We start from the raw sequence: 6,096 nt of genomic DNA, 5'->3' as shown, positions 1-6,096 counted from the left end.
AGTGAGTGCACCCCGGGCGGAAAAACATGTCGCTTCCCTACCCTTTGAACATTAAAACCACTTGAACCCTATGAGCAGCACTCTGCAGGGCTTTGGCTCCCAAACCTTTTCAAGGACCCCCAAATTGACCCTAACTATGCCAGGGACCACCCATAAGAGGAGATTTGTACGGCTCTAGCAGTGATTCTCAATCCGTTTAATTTCAAGGACCCCCCAGTTTTACATAAATGAGTCCACGGACCCACATTTAACACTAGCATGTCTGAACTAAAATCACCCGACGGCTAACGGTCAAGATGACCGTGTTTTTCGTGCAATTCCATTGGCCACTCTCTCCCTGCATCTCTTCTAACCGTCACTCTCTACTCTTCACACCTCTCCCCCCGCGGCGGGGGGGGGGGGGGGGTTCGACGACTTGCCATTGTCTTCTAAATGTCACATTCCAACTAATTCAAGGCAGCAGTTTCAACTCTACAGGACAACTCAAGTTATTTTTTCATTTCAGTTTACCAAACTATAATTATAGTGACGGTGTGAGGGCTATATATTGAATACCCAAACACTGTCCGACTTTGTATTGAGCCAATAAAATAGGCTCTGGCTGTTACGTTATTGTAACAGCCAGAGCCAGGCACATTGCTCAGAGTCAGACGAAATACGACATTAGAGTTATATATTGTCATTTTTATATAGGCTACATGTGTGTTATCGATGTAATTCATATATATTTGATTGATTGTGCAAAAAAATTGCATTTCTACAGTATCTCTGGGACACCCAATTTATATTGTAAAATCAACGTTAATTTAACTCTGAGAGTGGGTCCATTTGGTTCCATTTGTACACTCACAGTTACAGACCGATAAGGGTGCATTTGGTTACAAACTATAATTTAGCTGGGGACCCCCTGGAACTTCATCAAGGACCCCTGGGGGTCCCCGGACCTCACTTTGGGAGCCACTGCTATAGAGGGTATGTGCATGCATAAAGTGAGTGGCAAATCGAGTGGCAAAGTGAGTTTAGCGTTGTTTTTACGTTGTTTAATGCAAAAAGATATAGGACTTTTCTGTTTGGATGTATGGGCTGTCGAGGCCCACTCAGTATAAGCGTTCCCTGTATTCCGGGCAGCGGGGCATTCAGCTAAAATAGCAGATCTACAAGCTCACAATGTGCAGCGTTGTGCTGCGTTTGTGTGCTTGTCGGTCGCCTATTTTCAGCAAAGGCATTTGGTGTAGAGGTAAATACTATAGTATAGGGTATAGAGTTTACGACGGTTAAACTGTCCTGGAATGGCATTTCTTTGGCTGCGTCAGTCGCACCTTCCGAGACGCGGAAACCTTCCGTCGACCTCGGCATCAATGCTGTCCTTCAACACCCAGCCCGGGCAGCCCCGCTCCGCGAGGAAGCGCCAGTCATGTCTTAGACAGATGCAGGCAGGGTTAATTCATCGGAGCGGCATTTGCCGCTTCGAGAGAACACGCCAAAAAAAAGAGGCTCGGAACATGTGTCGCCATGAAAAGACATTCCGCGTTACGGCCATTATAGAGGCTCGGCTCGGCAGCCCCATGGTTGCTGCCATGTCTCCCTCTCAATCAAAAACCACGGCTAAAATATTTAAAAAAAAACACCACCGTATCACGTTCCCTGCAGGAATACTTTAAATAGGCAACAGGACTCCTGCACCGTAAAGTAGACCGAGGTTAGAGCATGTATCACTCAGCTGGAAGATCCAGGGGAGGCCGGCACGAGGCCAGGCCCAGTTGAGGCAAGGCGTGTGTGGGGTGGCGGTGGGGGGAGCAAAAGCCCTGAGCTGGAGTACACAGATGTGGAGGCACTGATGGATGTATCAGGGACAGATGTACACTTGGCTCAGGCCTGAGCAGCTGCATGCGCGTACGTGTGGTATTTATTGTATGTATGTGTATAGCGCATGTACTGTACGAGCGTGTCTATATGCACAGTCTTTCTGTTGTTGTAGTGTATTTGTTTTGCTGTGTGTGTAGATTATGCGTATCATATATACAAACTTGCAATGGATGCTGTGCAGCTATACGCGCATTTGTGTGTATGGATGCGTATTGCGCACGTGTGTGTGTGTGAGACCCGTCTGGATCACAGTCCATGTGTTGTGGGTTAAATGGGTGACCTGGGTATTGACCCCCCCTCAATTACAGTAAAGAGCACTGTAAGTGAACATGATCTCACCACTTGATGTGCGGCGACTGCCCAGTCGCTACTTTGAACGGCCATTAAAAGCAGAGGCAGATGAGAGATGAGTAACCGAGAATAAAGGCTGCTAAGAAGATAGCGTTTGGCCTCTTAATGAGCGGCTCTGCCATGGCAGAGATGCTGAGGGATTTGGGCTCGTTTGCTTAATGTGTTTCCATCCATACCACCTGTTATATGTTGCTATATGTGAATACATTTACAGTACGTGGCACAAAGTCGTCGAGGGATTCGGAGCCATAATGAGCGATATATCCTATACTGTGTATACGGCATGGTATAGTTAACGCAACGTTTCTGTCCGTGTGTTAGTGTGGGAGGGTATCAGACTGAATTGTATAAAAAACATAACTTTGCATGCAAAGTCAAAGCCTATGTTAATTTATTCATTTGTAAATGTAAAAAGTGTAAAAATGTCCCTTTAGCACTCTCAGAGTTAAATGAACACGGAGGATTTTACGCATCTAATATTGTTGGTGTGTGTGGGTGCCAAGTGGGGGGGGGGGGGGGGGGGGAGTGTGTGTGTGTGTGTGTGTGTGTGTGTGTGTGTGTGTGTGTGTGTGTGTGTCAGTGTGTGTGTGTGTGCGATGACGCAAACCAAGCAAGCTGGTGCAGTGCTTGGCTGGGCCCTAATTGGAGTGCCCTGCTCCAGCTGCCTGATTGCAACCAGACCCAGGTGAATGTGTGACAGCCCCCTTTTACAATTTTGTAGTAGCCTCCTTGTCCCTTATTAGAGTATATACTGTACATTTTTCGATACTTTATACTAACTATTCCATCTTTTTAGTTTGTTGTACTTTTTACTCACTGTAGTTATTTAAGTTTGTTACTTTATAGATTTTGATTCTTGAAAAGAAAACATACATTGACCACTTAAGCCCCACTTTATGTGTAATTGAACATCTACAAGCTCATACGATGCAACAAGTTGTGAGCTTGTAGCTCAGCTGCTGTATTTTGGAAAGATTTCGAGTACTTTTACCATTGGCACTTATTTAGATGCCAATTCAACTCAAGTAACATTTTTAATACAGGGCTTATACTTTACTGCTTTCGCCTTTATTTTATATTTTTTATGGAGGGATAGACAGACAGTGTAGGAAATGGGGAGACAGATGGGGGGGGGGGGTGACATGCCGTCGGGATCGGGAGTCGAACCCGTGGCGCACGCTGCCAGACTGGGTTACCAGCCAAGGTGCCTGGACCGCTGAGCCACGGCCCAGGCCGTATACTTTACTGAAGTAAACAACCAGAGTACTTCTTTCATCGTCGTCCTCCACCTTTTCTCAGTCAACGAGTCAACGCTAAAGCCCCTAACCCACCCTAATGAGTGCTAAGCCCGCGTCGTAGATTCGGCTCGCCACAGTGCTAATGATTACAGTTCTTTTGCCCAGTGATTTGATTAAGGAAGTGGCTATTAGAGTGCTGTGTGACACTTAAAAACCTCCCCCACTGGCCCAGCCCAGAGGCCTTTATGGGACTGCTATGGGGTGGAGTGTCACCGAGGAATAGCCCTCCGCAATCAAAGCTCTAATGATCCTTAATAATATATGTATGCATTTTTACAACTGTGCTGCGAACCACAATTATATATAATAATATCACTCACAAGGTGCATTAAAACAACCACACTGTATAGGAAGAGTACAGAGGCTGGCATTAGGCAACCAGACAGGAAAAGAAACTGGCTTTTTACAGGGCAGGGGCACCCATAAGTAATTACTTATAGCATGGGTTGAGGTCTGTAGTAATAAATAAAGTTGGATTACACCAGCAGAGTGCCTCATAAACACGACGGTTTACAAACGGCACCTGAGTTTTCACCCCTGTCTGCTTCGCCGAGGCAATACCTCATTGGACAACCATGTCTGTCTGCTATAGGCAGTGCCAAGTGGCACATCTTACCCAGGAAGCACAGAAACACGCTCATCATGTGCAATTTGTATTGAATTGACTAAAATAGAAATGGGAATAAGTAAGCTAAGGGAGGTTAGTAAAGGTGCATATGGGAGGCCTAGAAAGGAAACGAGACCCAGGCCTGCTGCATAGCCATCCAAACTTTGTTCAGACTATAGGCTTAATAACAAAATTATATCAAGAACTTGATTTGGCAGTGCCTGTCAGAACAAACTTCAAAGATACTTCCCAGATGTTCTAACTAGCTAGAAAGTTCGCACAGAACGTTCAAGGTGGGCATGATTTATTTAGTTTTGTTTACGCATTCTTCTCAAGGCTACTTCCTGATAGTAGTAGACAGTGGCTGTGGCGGTTAGGAGGTACTAGTAACACAAGCCAACCTCCAAGAGGTACAAACACCTCTGTGATCCGTCTCCGAGCGTGATGATCGTGCATAAACACAACCAGTGCAAGCAATGGCAAAACCTCTGTGCCAAATTCCCCAGAGTGCGTCAGACGGGGATCCAAGTGGTTGAACAAGCGGACGTTCCGCCGCTGTACACAGCTTCAGTGGCTCAGTCCACAGACAGAGCTATACTGTATACACTGTTGCTATGCAAATCTATTGAGCTATATAGGCAGAATGTTGAGTGGGCACGGCAGGGTCTGCTGTTCAGAACTCAACACTTCTGGGACAGCATAAAACACTTTCCTCGGGTCGGCAAGCCTTATACTGAAGCTGAAAAAAGTTCCTATTCAGTTGGAGTATTTTGGACCCTTAGTCCAACTGACGAGATTATGGTTTGAACTGACTAATATTGCCTTCCTTAGAGCCCTGTTCGTTCACTTATTCACTAATGGCACCAAACATGCAAAATAAGTTTACATTTTGACCTGAGAGTGGTACTAGACTCTAGTACCACTAGAGAATGACCCCGGGACCTTTCCTCTATAGTAACTAGAGGAAAGGTCCCGGGGTCATTCTTAGGTTCATCTTCTGGGGAGCGAGAATGCCCAGCAAGCACGGTCAGGACCTGGACGAATTAGTGACGTCTCGATTGTGTCCAGATCAAGTCAAACCAACACTATAGTCTCCCGGGCCGTGGCTCAGCGGTCCAGGCACCTTGGCCGGTAGTCCAAGTCTGGCAGTGTGCCGCGCGTTCGACTGCATGTCACTCCCCCATCTCTCTCCCCCATTTCCTGTCAGCCTACTGTCTGTCCCTCTATAAAAAAATATAAAATAAAAGCGAAAGCCGCAAAAAAACCAACACTAGTCATGCAGATCTGGCCCAGAATTTCATCTGATTTCAACCAACATAAATTCTGCCCATTAAGACGGACGTCCCTGGATGAATCAGAGAGAGTCCGATCGAGGCCAGATCAACTTAAGTAATATAACTAGTCAGATCTGGCCCAGAATAAGCTATATTATTTTAACTGGTGAAGACGTCCTGGAAATGACATAAATATCATCCCCATATGGGCTGTGATCTGGCCTAGTCCTGAACGTCACCGGAGTCACTGGAGGACGTCATCATAACGTTATCATGACGTCATTTGGCTTGCTGGGTGGACTCGACAAGTTTCATGACAATCCACCCAAAGTATTATGAGATGGCCTTTATCGAAGTGGAAACTGTGCATGAGGATGTCACTATTAGAGGAGAGGTCATGCAGTCCATGGTGAGAATGAGCGACATGGAGCGTGCAGAGATAAACCAGAGATACGCACTGTACAGTAGATTTCAAAGTGTTGAGGACCGTCGTCCACAAATCAATACCGCAGGCCATGTGGTGGAGCACTGCAGCAAAAGCTTCTACCTCTATCCAACAGAAACGTTCCGTTCTCCTCCCCCCCCCCCCCCCCCCCAGGGGGCAATAAAACAAACAGCATGGCCTCAACAACAACCCCCCCCCCCCCATGGAGACAAGCACACCAGTCTTTTCATTTCTCTCATGTTCTCATTCCTGGCC

The sequence above is a fragment of the Protomyctophum bolini genome, assembly GCF_963924005.1.
Source record: "Protomyctophum bolini genome assembly, chromosome: 11".
Classification (NCBI taxonomy): domain Eukaryota; kingdom Metazoa; phylum Chordata; class Actinopteri; order Myctophiformes; family Myctophidae; genus Protomyctophum; species Protomyctophum bolini.
This window is presented reverse-complemented; position numbering follows the sequence as displayed.